Below are 15,144 nucleotides of genomic sequence, written 5' to 3' on the forward strand. Positions count from 1 at the left end.
TCTCACAGACATAGCATTATGGACAGCTATTTTCAGTACCATTGATATTTATCTAGACTTTTTTTCTTCCTTTTTCTTTCTTCCTGAGTTAACTTAAGTGAGTTAACACACACCAAATAGTTAAACTGCATGAATGTCTTAAAGACATAAAGACCTGGATGACTTCCAATTGTCTCTTTCTAAATCCAAAGGTTATTGTACTCGGCCCTAAAAATTTAGAAATATGGTACCTAACCAGATTGTTACTCTGGATGGCATTACCTTGGCCTCCAGTAACACTGAGAGGAAGCTTGGAGTTGTTTTTGACCAGGATATGTCCTCCAGTATACAGATATTAAACATATATGTAGGACTTTCTTCCATCTGCACAATATCTCTAAAATTTGTAATATCCTGTTTTAGACTGACTCTGTAAAAATAATTAATAATTAATGCATTTATTACTAGGCTGCACCACCATTATTATCAAGTTGTCCTAAAAAGTCTTTGAAAAGCCTTCAGCTGATCCAAAATGCTGCAGTGAGAGCACTGACAATGTGCTCTAGTAACACAGAGCACATTTCGCCCATACTCTTCATTGGCTTAAATTCTTCTCATCACGTACAAAGTCGTGAATAATCAGGCCCCATCTTATCTTAATAACCTTATAAAACCATATCACCCCAATAGAGCACTTTGCTCTCAGACTGCTGGTTTACTTTTGTTTATTAGGATATCTAAAAGTAAAATGGGAGGCAGAGCCTTGAGCTTTCAGGCCCCTCATCTGTTGGACCAGCTCCCAGTTTGGATTTGTTTCATGTGTGGCATCATTAGACCAGTTTAATAACATCAAATGAGTGAATAGTAGAATAATCTACTAGAATAGCTCAGTGAATTAAACATACAGTACCAGAAGTCATAATGAACTTTAAATGGTGCACAGTTTGTTCTATTTGAATCTGTCTTACAGCTGTACACTGTGTAATCCATCCTTCTGAGGCAACAGTGCAATGTTCAACATGAGGTCAGTTTTATCATGTTTAGATGTGATCTGCCATTTCCTGAGCACAAAAGCCTGGTTTCAAATCTAATGAGGCATATGAAATCAAAGAGAAGTCATGTTTTCAATTAGCAGGCAGCAACTGTAGCATCACTGGGCCAGATGCAGGGAGGACTACAGTATCACCTCCTGTCAGGTTTTCTGTTGTCTCTGTGAAATGATCTGGTAGTATGGAAAGCTATTTCTTGTAAAAATTCAGGAAAACATGGCCCACACTGTGTCATGAAACAATACAATCAAATAAGTGTGAAGAAAAACATGGTAAATATTTCATTTCAGCTTAACGTAGTCTGTAAATCACAAAATCAAATAAATTCATTTTTAAAAACATGTTTTTCGTAATGCAACTGGGTTTGATCATCAGTGAATTTTAACTGATCACCAACATGTTTGAGTTACCAGCAGAACTACTGTGGTCACCCGTAGTTAAAGGGGTTATGTATGTTGTAGAAAAGAGGCATAAATCAGTGTCAGGCTTCTTTCTTCTTTCACTCTTTACTCTCTGTGATTAGCTCTATGGCTCTATCGTCAACAAAATGAAACCAAAAGCCCAGAAATCATTCCTCCTGAGTAAGTGTTTCATAGTTTATTTTACAGTGGCTGTAGAGCTTGTGCTAAAATAAATTTGAATTTTGCAGTATTACCATGGACTCAATGTTACCTGGCTTGTGTATTGAGAATCATCATTGCTGGGTCTCATCTGGAACTCTTCCACTGAAATTCCTGGTTGTTGTTTAAGGTCTTCACATCCCACCTGGTCACAGCCAGTGACAGCCAAGACCTGAAGCTGGGTCTGTCAGAAGTCTCTTCCTGTTCATCTCATCACATTGGGTTTTTCTTTCTCTAATATTGTGTATTACTGGATTGAATATCCTGAGAGGATATTATCTTCATACCACAGCATTTTCATAGTTATATTTAGTTATATTGTCATTCCATTGTAATGCAAATGTGTACATGGCTAAAAAGACAGTAAGTACATAACAATAATGTGTCTTTGAAATTTGACGTGATATTCTTTGTGATGGTTTTTGAAAGAGAGGTATGTTTTAAGAGCCGTTTAGCTTAAATGCGATCTCATAATCTTCATTTTCAGTAAAGAAAAGCAACACAGTCTTTATTTTAATGATTTTGACACTGTACAGTTTTATTAATTTCAAGTTCCTGTTTGTTTATTTAAATACTAAAGACATGGAAACAGGGTGACTAAAAGAGATTCAAAGGCACACTGGCAATGTGTCTGGGGTTTGTTGTTTAAAGCAGATAAAGAGAAAAAGAGACCTTTTTTTACATTGTTATTTACTCTCTTTTTTGGTTTACATTTTTGTTGCAAAGAGGTGAATTTACCAGCAGATGGCACCACAGTCCTTTTATGCATACTCCTCCCTTTACAAGTGCATGATGGCAAATATGTCGCAAAACGTGAAGGAGCATCTCTTCTAGTCTAAACAAAATTAAATCACAATTTGCTTTCACATCAAGTAATAGTTTGCATCGAAGTGAAAAAAGAGCAAACTTGTCTTTCTGCTGTTATCTCAAGTTTATTGTTTTTATCAAGTCTCAGTGGAGAGTTCTAATTGACCATTTCTTTATAAACAATATTTTAGTAAATACTTAAAGCAGTCATTTTCTGTTTTTTGAAGTTGTTTATTGAATTCAATGCTTCCTGTGCAAGTCGCAGCCAAACAACAAAAAAGCAAAGTGTTGCTGCCATCAGGCTTGTTGTTAAGGTTTTCTTTACATTTAATTGAACTGCTTCTTTTCTAATCCAGTATTTTTTGATTTTGGCCAGAAAACCTGACCACTCATTTAAAAAAAGGTCTTGCTTTTCCAGATGCTTTTCAGGGTTACTGGTACAGTTAGCTTCTGATAACACACTGACCCTGTTTATGCATTAAAACACAAAGGTGTACTACAAAGTGTGATTAATGGCTCAGTGACCCATATTGAGCTCAAATACTGAGTTTTCTGTGTGGTGAAAGTATATCTGTTTTTACCTGGCCCAATGTCCACGGTAATTTTTGCTGAACATGGGAAAGATTTGATTTGTGAACATTTGTGAATAAAATATGAGCTTATGAGATTTGAAGATCATAGCATTCTGTTTTTATTTGCATTTGTGACCCAGCTTTTGTGGAATTGGGGCTGTAAAGTGAAGATTCCTCATAAATGAAGAGACAACTACTGTAAACAGAAACAGAAACAATTAATCATATCTATCATAAATACTTAGTGGGGCACTTTCACGTGTTAGTTACCAGAAAACACACATGTAACTGTTTATACAGGTGGCTGTAATTACTTAAATGTTGTTACACTGGAAGAAAACAAGTCAATAAAGGAATATTCTAGAGGTCAGCAAATAAAATATATAAAAGTAAAACATTAAATATGGTAGAATGAGATCATGCAAACTGATCCATATATGTACATGTAAATATATACCTACATTCACATATCAAGGATTGAGATCAAACCATGTCACATCAGATTTGAGCTCATTCTGCTGTAGCACCTCTGCACCAAAGTTAGCAGGGTTTACAGTTTATGGCATCTACCATAAAGGTATCTGTGCTCTATCTAAATACACTCAAAATGCAGGCTTATTGGAATGGTGTTAGTTTTGCAGCTATTTGGTATTCAAATATTGTACAAATTTAAAACTTAAATTTAATTATGACACTAAATCAGTGGTCAGAGATGAAAGTAGTAGTAGTACACTTTAGGGTTAGTTTGGAATCCTGCTAAAGGTGTTTCATGCACAAGTGATTAAAAAATATAAATCAGTTGCATTATGTATTATTGATTCCTAAACTAATTAAACTACACTCAGTTTAGTGACTGGATTAATTGTTTGTTTGTTTTTAATATTCTGTAACATGTTTCACTGTAATTATAAGCTGGTGTATAGTGTGTCAAATGCTATGAAACCTACAGAAAAAGTAACTGACAAACACAGTCATGTTCAGAAAATTAATAGATGATAAATATAAATAAATAAATGACCAAGAAAGACTAATCTAGCCTGTAAAAGAGTTTCGTCAGTGCAGCTGCTTCCCTGCCACTGAAAAATGACAGAGAAAATGACAAAAGACTCAGTTCAATTTAACTTCATCATCTTAGGGTCAGTGCATGGCGACGAAAACTAAGTGAAGTGATAGTTTTCAATCTACATTATGGTGCAGTGTTGTATTATTTTTAAGATGGTATTTGGCTGGAGAAACATTTACTGAATGAATTATTGATAAAAGTTTTGAGCAACAACACCCTAGATGAAAAACTAGAAAATCCTGAAGGTGAATTTAATGAATACTAAATTTAACGGCAGTTAATTTGATAGTTCTTGAGACATTTCACTCCAAACCACAAATGTCAACCACACGGTAAGGTCAGCAGAGCTGCCGAGTCATTACAGTCATTACAATGTGTCCACTGGGGACTATAACTGTCTGAAGAAATGCTGGTGTAAATTTGTAGACTTGGAAATACAGGGAGTGCAGAATTATTAGGCAAGTTGTATTTTTGAGGAATAATTTTATTATTGAACAACAACCATGTTCTCAATGAACCCAAAAAACTCATTAATATCAAAGCTGAATGTTTTTGGAAGTAGTTTTTAGTTTGTTTTTAGTTTTAGCTATTTTAGGGGGATATCTGTGTGTGCAGGTGACTATTACTGTGCATAATTATTAGGCAACTTAACAAAAAACAAATATATACCCATTTCAATTATTTATTTTTACCAGTGAAACCAATATAACATCTCCACATTCACAAATATACATTTCTGACATTCAAAAACAAAACAAAAACAAATCAGCGACCAATATAGCCACCTTTCTTTGCAAGGACACTCAAAAGCCTGCCATCCATGGATTCTGTCAGTGTTTTGATCTGTTCACCATCAACATTGCGTGCAGCAGCAACCACAGCCTCCCAGACACTGTTCAGAGAGGTGTACTGTTTTCCCTCCTTGTAAATCTCACATTTGATGATGGACCACAGGTTCTCAATGGGGTTCAGATCAGGTGAACAAGGTGGCCATGTCATTAGTTTTTCTTCTTTTATACCCTTTCTTGCCAGCCACGCTGTGGAGTACTTGGACGCGTATGATGGAGCATTGTCCTGCATGAAAATCATGTTTTTCTTGAAGGATGCAGACTTCTTCCTGTACCACTGCTTGAAGAAGGTGTCTTCCAGAAACTGGCAGTAGGACTGGGAGTTGAGCTTGACTCCATCCTCAACCCGAAAAGGCCCCACAAGCTCATCTTTGTTGATACCAGCCCAAACCAGTACTCCACCTCCACCTTGCTGGCATCTTGAGTCGGACTGAAGCTCTCTGCCCTTTACCAATCCAGCCACGGGCCCATCCATCTGGCCCATCAAGACTAACTCTCATTTCATCAGTCCATAAAACCTTAGAAAAATCAGTCTCGAGATATTTCTTGGCCCAGTCTTGACGTTTCAGCTTGTGTGTCTTGTTCAGTGGTGGTCGTCTTTCAGCCTTTCTTACCTTGGCCATGTCTCTGAGTATTGCACACCTTGTGCTTTTGGGCACTCCAGTGATGTTGCAGCTCTGAAATATGGCCAAACTGGTGGCAAGTGGCATCTTGGCAGCTGCACGCTTGACTTTTCTCAGTTCATGGGCAGTTATTTTGCGCCTTGGTTTTTCCACACACTTCTTGCGACCCTGTTGACTATTTTGAATGAAACGCTTGATTGTTCAATGATCACGCTTCAGAAGCTTTGCAATTTTGAGACTGCTGCATCCCTCTGCAAGATATCGCACTATTTTTGACTTTTCTGAGCCTGTCAAGTCCTTCTTTTGACCCATTTTGCCAAAGGAAAGGACGTTGCCTAATAATTATGCACACCTGATATAGGGTGTTGATGTCATTAGACCACACCCCTTCTCATTACAGAGATGCACATCACCTAATATGCTTAATTGGTAGTAGGCTTTTGAGCCTATACAGCTTGGAGTAAGACAACATGCATGAAGAGGATGATGTGGACAAAATACTCATTTGTCTAATAATTCTGCACTCCCTGTATTTAATAGGATAAGGGAAACCTTTGACCTAGCACTGGTTAAAATACACTCATATAAAGTTTTCATGTGACTCTATGAAGTCCTGTTAAAAAATGCTTCCAGATGACTTAGCAGTGAGGTGCTGTTAATCAAATGCACTTGATGAAGTGATCAAAAAGCGTGAAATAAAAGGAGAAGTTTTGGTAGTTGGTTTTTTTGTTTTGTTTTGTTTTTTTACATCTGGAGCATTCAGCTGTGCATTAATACATCCATCCATCTTCATCCTCATTCCCGCTGCTTCAGACTCGGCTGTGAACTGTTCCAGTGCGAGCTGGAGGCCCTCACCCGATGAAGCCAACAGAACCACATCATCCGCAAAAATCAGAGATGAGATTCTGAGGCCACCAAAGCGAAAGCCCTCCGCCACTTGGCTGCGCCTAGAAATCCTGTCCATAAAAATTATGAACAGAACCGGTGACAAAGGGCAGGCCTGGCGAAGCCCATCACCCACTGGGAACGAGTCCGACTTATTGCCGGCAATGCGAACCAAGCTCTTGCAACGGTTGTATAGGGATCGAATGGCCCGTAGCAATGGGCCAGACACCCCATACTCCCGCAACACCTCCCACAGGACACCCCAAGGAACACGGTCGAATGCCTTCTCCAAGTCCACAAAACACATGTAGACTGGTTGGGCAAACTCCCATGCACCCTCAAGTATCCTTGAGAGGATAAAGAGCTGGTCCAGTGTTCCGCGACCAGGACGAAAATCGCATTGTTCCTCCTGTATCCGAGGTTCGACTAGCGGACGAACTCTCCTTTCCAGCACCCTGGCATAGACTTTCCCAGGGAGGCTAAGGAGTGTGATCCCCCTGTAGTTGGAACACACCCTCCCCTTCTTAAAGATGGGGACCACCACCCCGGTCTGCCAGTCCACGGGTACTGCCCCTGATCTCCACGCAACATTGCAGAGGCGTGTCAACCAGGACAGCCTTACAACGTCCAGAGCCTTCAGGAACTCGGGGCGGACCTCATCAACACCAGGGGCTCTGCCACCAAGGAGTTGTTTAACTGCCTCAGTGACCTCGCCCCCGGAAATTGGCGGGTCATTCCCCTCATCCCCAGACTCTGCTTCCTCCTCGGAAGACGTGTCAGTGGGATTAAGGAGGTCCTCGAAGTATTCCTTCCACCGCCTGACAATTTTCTCAGTCGACGTCAGCAGCGCTCCGCCAGCACTATACACAGCGCAGGTAGAGCACCGCTTTCCCCTCCTGAGACGCCTGACGGTTTGCCAGAATCTCTTCGAGGCAGTCCGAAAGTCTTTTTCCATGGCCTCTCCGAACTCCTCCCACACCCGAGTTTTTGCTTCAGCCACTGCCCGAGCCGCATTCCGCTTGGACTGCCTCCGGAGTCCCACAGGCTAACCAAGCCCGATAGGACTCCTTCTTCAGCCTGGTGGCTCCCTTCACCTCTGGTGTCCACCATTTGGTTCGGGGATTACCACCACGGCAGGCACCAACCACCTTGCGGCTGCAGCTCAATGCAGCAGCTTCGGCAATGGAGACACTGAACATGGTCCATTCGGACTCAATGTCCCCAGTCTCCCTCGGAATGCTGTTGAAGCTCTGCAGGAGGTGTCCGTTGAAGATCTCGCAGACTGGGGCCTCTGCTAGACGTTCCCAGCGTTAATACAATGCTGTAAAATTCCCTGCAAATTCACCCCAAAGTAAACTTGTAATGCTCAGAGATCTTGCAAGAGATCCAAGAGCTACTTCTCAGACTCTACAGGCCTCACTTAGCATGCCAAAGGCTAAAAGTGATAACGGCACAATTAAAAAAAGTCTTTAAAAAGTATGGCTCATTTGGAAGGTTGCTGGGAGACAGCCTCTATCTAAACCTCTATCTAAAATTGCACCTGAAGAAACCACAAAACTTCCCGAACAATGACAAGATCAATGCACAGTGTCACATTTAAACGCCTCATACCAATTATCAAGCACGGCCGAGGAGGGGTGATGATTTGGGTATCTTGCGGTCATTGAGTCGACAATGAACTGAGTAAACCGTGACTCAGTTGCGAATTAACTTTGAGTTAATTGTGTGCCAACTAGAGTCAAATGTGAGTCCATCAGATGTACAACTAAAGCTTGGCTGCATGGTGGTCCTCGTACAAGAGGACAATGACCCCAAGCACGCCAGCAACTACAACAAAAGAATTACGGTGTTGCAATGACCCACCCGACTGAAATCCAGCGGAAGGACTTTAAGAGAGTTGTGTCTACATGAATGCGCACAAACCCAATTAAACTGAGGTCACTTTGGAAAGAAGAGTGGGCCTCCACATCATTCTCAGAGTCTTACATACACATAGAAAATTAGGACTTCAAGTTATTGTTGTTCTACAAGCTGCTGAATCATGTGGTGTACTCATTTTTGAGCATCTTTTCAGTATTTTGTACCAATTCATGAAGGTAATGTTGTTTTCTTACTTATGCAGGGTTTGGTAGTTTATGGCCACCTCCTCCTATGTGTGTGTTTAAATGTGAAATGGTAAAGTGCTTGGTAAAACCCCATTTACCATTTAAATTTTTTTACTTCTTCCACTAAAAGTAAAAAATATCTACTTCATGATGTTGTTACAGGCAGTGTTGGTCAAGTTACTTGAAAAAAGTAATCAGTAACTAATTACTGATTACTCCCCCAAAAAAGTAATCCCGCTACTTTACTGATTACTTATTTTCAAAAGTAATTAATTACTTAGTTACTTAGTTACTTTTTAAAAACACGATTTACAACCTGAAGAGGTGATAAAGCTTTCAGCCCAATTCTACTTTTTCTGCATAATCCATCATACAAAATGTAATCAAATGGAAAAGTCTCTTTTTTTTAACTTGTTTTATCAGTTTTAATCTTTTAACTTTATGCATCAAGCAAAAATTTAATTATATGCAACATTCTCTGACTTGAATAAATTAGTTTAACATTTAAACCTATTTTCTGCACATTCCAGCACATAAAATAAAATATTTTTTGTGTTTACACTCAGTCTTTCAAATAGATGCAAGTAAAACACAGCAGACAATAAATAAAGTCACAGACTAGCGGTCCTGTTGCTCTATTTTCACCTGTAAAGCAGGACTGGGGGTAGGCGGAGGTTTACCCTGGTGCAGGTGTGCTGCGGTCAGTTGAAGAATCCGTGAGTTTCTCTGTGAGTTTCCCATTACGTCGTTGTGCACTCTGTGCTTGCTTGGAAGTTTAGGGGTTTTTTCGGTGTAAAAAGTTTTCTTTCCACGCACAACGGACGCTAATGGTTTTGTCACTTTTTATGGAATCAAACTCAAAATAAGGTCAGTACTTCCACGCTTTAAACGCTGCATGCTCATACTCTCTCCCACAATCGATATATTATCCATTGTTGATCTGCACACAGCTGTTGTCACCAACGGCGCACTTGCTTACGTCACTGTCATGAGACATTCTCGCAAAAAAATCACGGTTTTAGTAACGCAGTAACGCAGCGTTCCTACGGGAAAGTAACGGTAATCTAATTACCGTTTTTGCAATAGCAATCCCTTACTTTACTCGTTACTTGAAAAAAGTAATCAGATTACAGTAACACGTTACTTGTAACGCGTTACTGCCCATCTCTGGTTACAGGAAGATGAATCCATCTGCAATATCAGGCTGTTATGACTGTCTGCAGATAATGTTATGACAACAGTTGAGTTTGGGCCAACGTGTTGGTGCAACCAGCAAACCAATATTACCATTGCCAGAGCCAAGCTGCCAGCATTGCTAAAAGTGATAACATCTAATCACTCCTGCACTTCACTGAAAGCCACAAATCGATGCTACAAAACTGTGTCATAGGGTCTGAAGGAGCATTTCTCCCGTTAACACACTTGAATTTCCAAATGCACCAGAGGTGGGTGTGCAGCCAGTCAGTCAGTACACGCGCTGCTTTGCATCTGAATCCAGCCGAGACACAATCTAATCAAGTCATCATCCATATTTCACACTGCCAGGGAAATTAAAAAGAGATCATACGTGTCAGTGCAAATTGTGGAGAGGCCGCACCTCTCCCCCACCTTCATCGCCCTCGCCTCCTCCTGCGAGCTTCATCCATTTCCCCAGTAACTTACACCCCTCAGTGGAGGAGAGCAATGTGATTTCAGCAGTAATGCGTTTCTATTGCTCCTCCTGTGATGCCCTGCGGTATCACTGACTATCACACCGCTGTATGGAGAGCTTGGAGGGGCTGTAGAGAGCCTCATTTACCTCGATAATCTTTCACATTCATCGACACGCAAGTACAGTGTAATGCACTCATGCACACACTCTAGACAGAGTAAGAGAGAATGAGCCTAAACACAAAAGAGTCCTCTTTACATGGCTGAGTTGAGGGAGGATTAACATAGTGAAGACTCTGCATTATGCAAATATGTTATGGTTCCTCTCTGACAGTGCTGGTAAATTGGATGATGTTTTATGATGATGTAAGAGTGAGTTAAGGCAAGGCAGATCAGTGCATTTAAAACCTTCTTTGATATGTGTCTTCCTCCTCAACCGATCCCCTCCGCGGCTCAGCCTACTCGGAGATGCGTTTGGCGTCTTGGCTTCACAACGCTTCCCACAAGCTGTTACGAGCCTTGGCGTTCAGGCCCAGAGAGTTAATAAGACAATAAAACAACATTGGATTAGCCTGCGGATGAACAGGGGGAAGATGCTGGCTGTATCAGCTGACTGTGTTAAAGCTTACTACTGGCATAAAGGGATTGGAAATGTGTTCAGGCCTGCCATGGCTCACCTGGCGGTCATTTTTACTGAGTTAAAAGTAAAAAAAAAAAAAAAAAGATGCGCGTTTTTGGTGAGGTTTGCAGTCTTGAGGACAAATAAGGATAAACGGATCATCAGGAAGGTCAGACGCTTAAAAATAAACAGGAATTAATCCTGTTACAGTGGCTAAGGTTGGGTGAAATAAGGGAGCGTTGCAGTAACACACACAAACACACACATACACAGCAGCACACTCGGGACGCAGCCTTGGCTTTGTTCTAAAGCTCTTAGCCGTTTGTCTAGTGTTACACAGGCTCCATTTACTCCTGATTGCCTGTGACTGGTGACCTCTGAACCCAATCCACACAGGTGCTGCAGGAGGAACCATCAATACTGGCAGCAGGTTGTTTTTGCCTCTGGGCTGGTGGATAAATGATGCCCTTGGTGGACACACACACAACCAAAAGAGAGACACAAGCACATTTGAACAAAGACATGCAGGAAGGGCTGCACCAGTGTGTTTGCATGTTTCAGCCATTTAATACAAATTGATTACCCTTTACACAACTTAACGTTTCCCTGCTGTGTTTTAGAAATGTGGATGTACTTTGTCTTCTGTTCCAGGCAGCTGTTTATTCATCTTCATTCTATCTGATATAAAAGTCATTAGCAATTGCAACTAGCAATTTGTAAGGACCCAATATGCTTTATCTAATTTTTAGATAGGCTTTTAAACGTAAACTCCACTAAACTGCTCTGGACATAGCTAATCTCATAGTGTGGACAAACCTGTGTGATGTGGAATGCCATGCAAGGAGCTGAAAGTGCACTAATGCACTACTAATTAGAGGAATAAGGACCCTCATTATTTGCGAATGTGTGTAAATCCACATAGCTGGTCCACTGACACACAGGTGACACAGGTGGGTCCTCCTTCTGTTTTCCAGGAGATGAATATACATATTGATCTCCTACAAAACTAAATAAAATAACTCTGTGGGTTTTTCATTTATACCCGTTCGGTCATCAACAGTGACCACTCTGCCTCCTTACTTCTGGTGCTCTTGTCTGCAAGGTAGCCCACTGACCTTGCTTTGCTCAAAGCCATGAAAGACAAAGTAACAATGCCTCTTTCCTTAAAGTATTTTTACTGTTGTGAACAGTTGATGTAAGAACTCTCCTTTTTTTCTAGGAAACACCACATATTACTTTTTCAGTTTGTCAGGAAAAACAGGAAACATTATCCGATATTGGTTTAGACAGAACTTTAGTCAGACTTGAAAGCCAATATATATAATATACACTAACTGACCAGCTCATTTCTAAATTAAGTTAAATTCCAGGTAAAGTCACAGAAACTTTATCGATCCCACAAATTGTTGTTAAATAGCCAGATACAGAGTAAAAATAGTACAGTCTGCAATAATTTAACAACAAAGTTAAAGTAACAGTGCCAGAGAGGGATAGTGCAACAGTTTTGCATATCTATATTTAATATTTTCACAGACACATTTTAGATCTACAAAATCAGATAAGAAGCTATTTTAATTCACCTTTTTTATGGCATGCTAATGTACTGCAGGCAGAAGAAAAACGCAGTAAAATATTATACTATACAGTGCGCTGTGCATGTAGAAAACACACACACACGCATTCGCAAATCTATTCAGGGTGATGAATAGTGGCCTCGTGGCCAGGAGGCCTTGATTTTGGGACATCATCCAATATCAGGCCTTGGGGAAAAAGGAGAGACGATACACACTCATATATATATTTATCCCCCCCACCCCACCCCACCCCACCTCCCCACCCCCACTTCCACACACACACCCATGAACACGCATATACCCATCCCCCACATCCGCCCGCCTTTGTGCCGTCTTGCTTCAGATAGAGCAGATATATTTGGGGGGGCAAGCACCCAGGGACGGCACACTCCACACCTCCTCTCCCTCTTTGCCTCATCCCGGTTTCCCATCACAGAGGGAGCAAATGCATTCATCTCATCCTCTCTGGCCAGAGAGGTCGCAACCTTATCTCGCCCTCTGCTGTAGTGCTGTCAGCTCACAAGCCACAAACCATAACTTCTAACTGCTAGCAACAGCGCCGTGTGGTCGGAGGCTGGCAAAGAAGGCAGGGAGGAAGACAAGGAAAGGAGGGGAAAAGGCACGACGAGGGAAAGGACAGTGGTGATCATAAAGATTGGAAAACCTGCAGAAAAGTTTGTTCTCACTTTTAAAACAGCTTTTAAATAATCTAACATTATTTTCTTCACATTGTACAGGGGTCGGTGCATATGCCAGTTTTTTATGTAACCATAATATGCCACTGAAGTTTAATCTAGTAAAGTCGATCTCTGTAACCTCCAAAGAATTCAGACTAAAACAGGGTGTTTACAGAGACAGGTCCACTTTTCCAAGTTAACAGAATTCTACATGGGCTTAGTGTATTTTCTGGGTAACCTCAATGTTTCTCACACTCCATAAACAACACTTTGGCACTTTAATTTTGGCATCCTGTACACTCTCCACTGGTTTTACGCATTATGCTTGTCTGGAATCCTCAAAAACATTTAAAATTAAAAACTTTGTTCATGTTAGATGGTTAGATTAAAAATGGACCTGTATAGTAAATAGTAGCATGATTGAGATACAGAATAAAAATACAGAATGAATGCAAAATTCTACAAAAAAAAAAAAAACAGGTTTATTCAGGTGGACATGCATTTTATTAATTTGGTTTTCTACAGCTGCCAGTAGATGTTACTAAAGAGCCATTTCCTCCTGATCAAAGCAAAGATGTTTGGTTGTGCACTCTTTATTTACCTTAAACTGAGACTGAAAACGTCTGCATGCATTGTGAGGACTGATGAGTGTTTCCATGAACCGAAGACAAATAAGCATCATGTTGGAGAAGAGAGCGAGTGCGGCAGTGGTGGACTGTGGCCCTGGTATTATATGTAGCACCCTTTCCCTCAGCAGGAAGTGTTCTACAATGCAGCCGTCAGATGTAGGGGAAGGCACTTCCACTAGAGTCCAGTTAATTAACCACATCAGTTTCTTAATGTGATCAGTTTTAATTAAAACAGAATTTAATCGGGAGTAGTAACAGGAGGGTAGCGGCACTGACAGTCGGAGGAGGGGAGTGTGAGGGGTGTGAGGGGGATACGCCACACTAGGCAGGTTGCTTGAGTGTGCATGCGTGTGTGTGTGTGTGTGTGTGCGTGTGTGCCCGTGTGTGTGTTTGCGCCAGGAGCTGCAGCAAGGCCAGTTTCCCTCACTTCAGATTTGTGGGTGTCTAATTAATATGGATGGAGCATTAAGCCTTTTGGACTCTGGTGCCTCTCATTTCATGACTATTAATGATTTTAATGAACTGGGCTAATAAGGCCGTTTTTCTCCACTGAGCTCTGGAAGGGCTGTCTGACACACGCCAGGGTCAGGAGGACGGGCTCCCCTGGCCTCCACATGGGAAATTAAAACAGCACTCACAAACCCATTAATGCTACATTGTCCATGCGCTCATCAGACACTCAAACACTAAGAGCGCCATGTGAAGCTCTGTTTATCATAGAGGCAGCCGTTAGTAAAGGCAGGGTACACGGTGCTGTGTGGAATAAAAATGAACGGTGAATCAGACCAAGCCCCTTTTAGACATCAAATACATAACAGGGCTGGCTTCATCTGTCAAACTAATGGCTCTTAGTCTTTCAGACACATAAATGTTCCGTAATGACTGATTGAGGCAACGGTTGTGAAGTTCACTACTTCTACCAACCATCTTGAAATAAAGTGATTCCTGTTCTCTCAGGCTAATGCATAAAAATTATTCATCAGGTGTGTATCAAATCAAGCAACAACAAAAAAGTATGACAAGATAGTCAGGAACTTTTTGGGTGTCTTAGATTTATTCACATTTGGCATAGATTCTTTTCCTCCTCGCTTCTGTGATCCCCACACTGGTGTTGAAATCTGGGGATATGTGTAATATCCAATTAATCTCCCAGCAGACCACCATGTCAAATTTATTTAGAACAAAATGCCTGCAGAATTCATTTCATTCACATTAGCGACAAACACAAATTCCAGCGTAGACGGTATAAAAGATGGATTTATCCACCACCAAGTTAGGAAAATCTAGTTTTGAAACCTGGAGCTAAATGCTTAAATGGTTGCCAACTTGGTGTTTGGAAGCATGAAACCAAGCTAATCATTAGCATGCTGGCATTAGCTTTTAGCTCAAAGCTTTCTGTGCATGCTATGAATGCTATGTGGAATAAAACTGAATGGTGACACTG

The sequence above is a fragment of the Simochromis diagramma genome, unplaced genomic scaffold, assembly GCF_900408965.1.
Source record: "Simochromis diagramma unplaced genomic scaffold, fSimDia1.1 OVJJ01000079.1, whole genome shotgun sequence".
NCBI lineage: Eukaryota > Metazoa > Chordata > Actinopteri > Cichliformes > Cichlidae > Simochromis > Simochromis diagramma.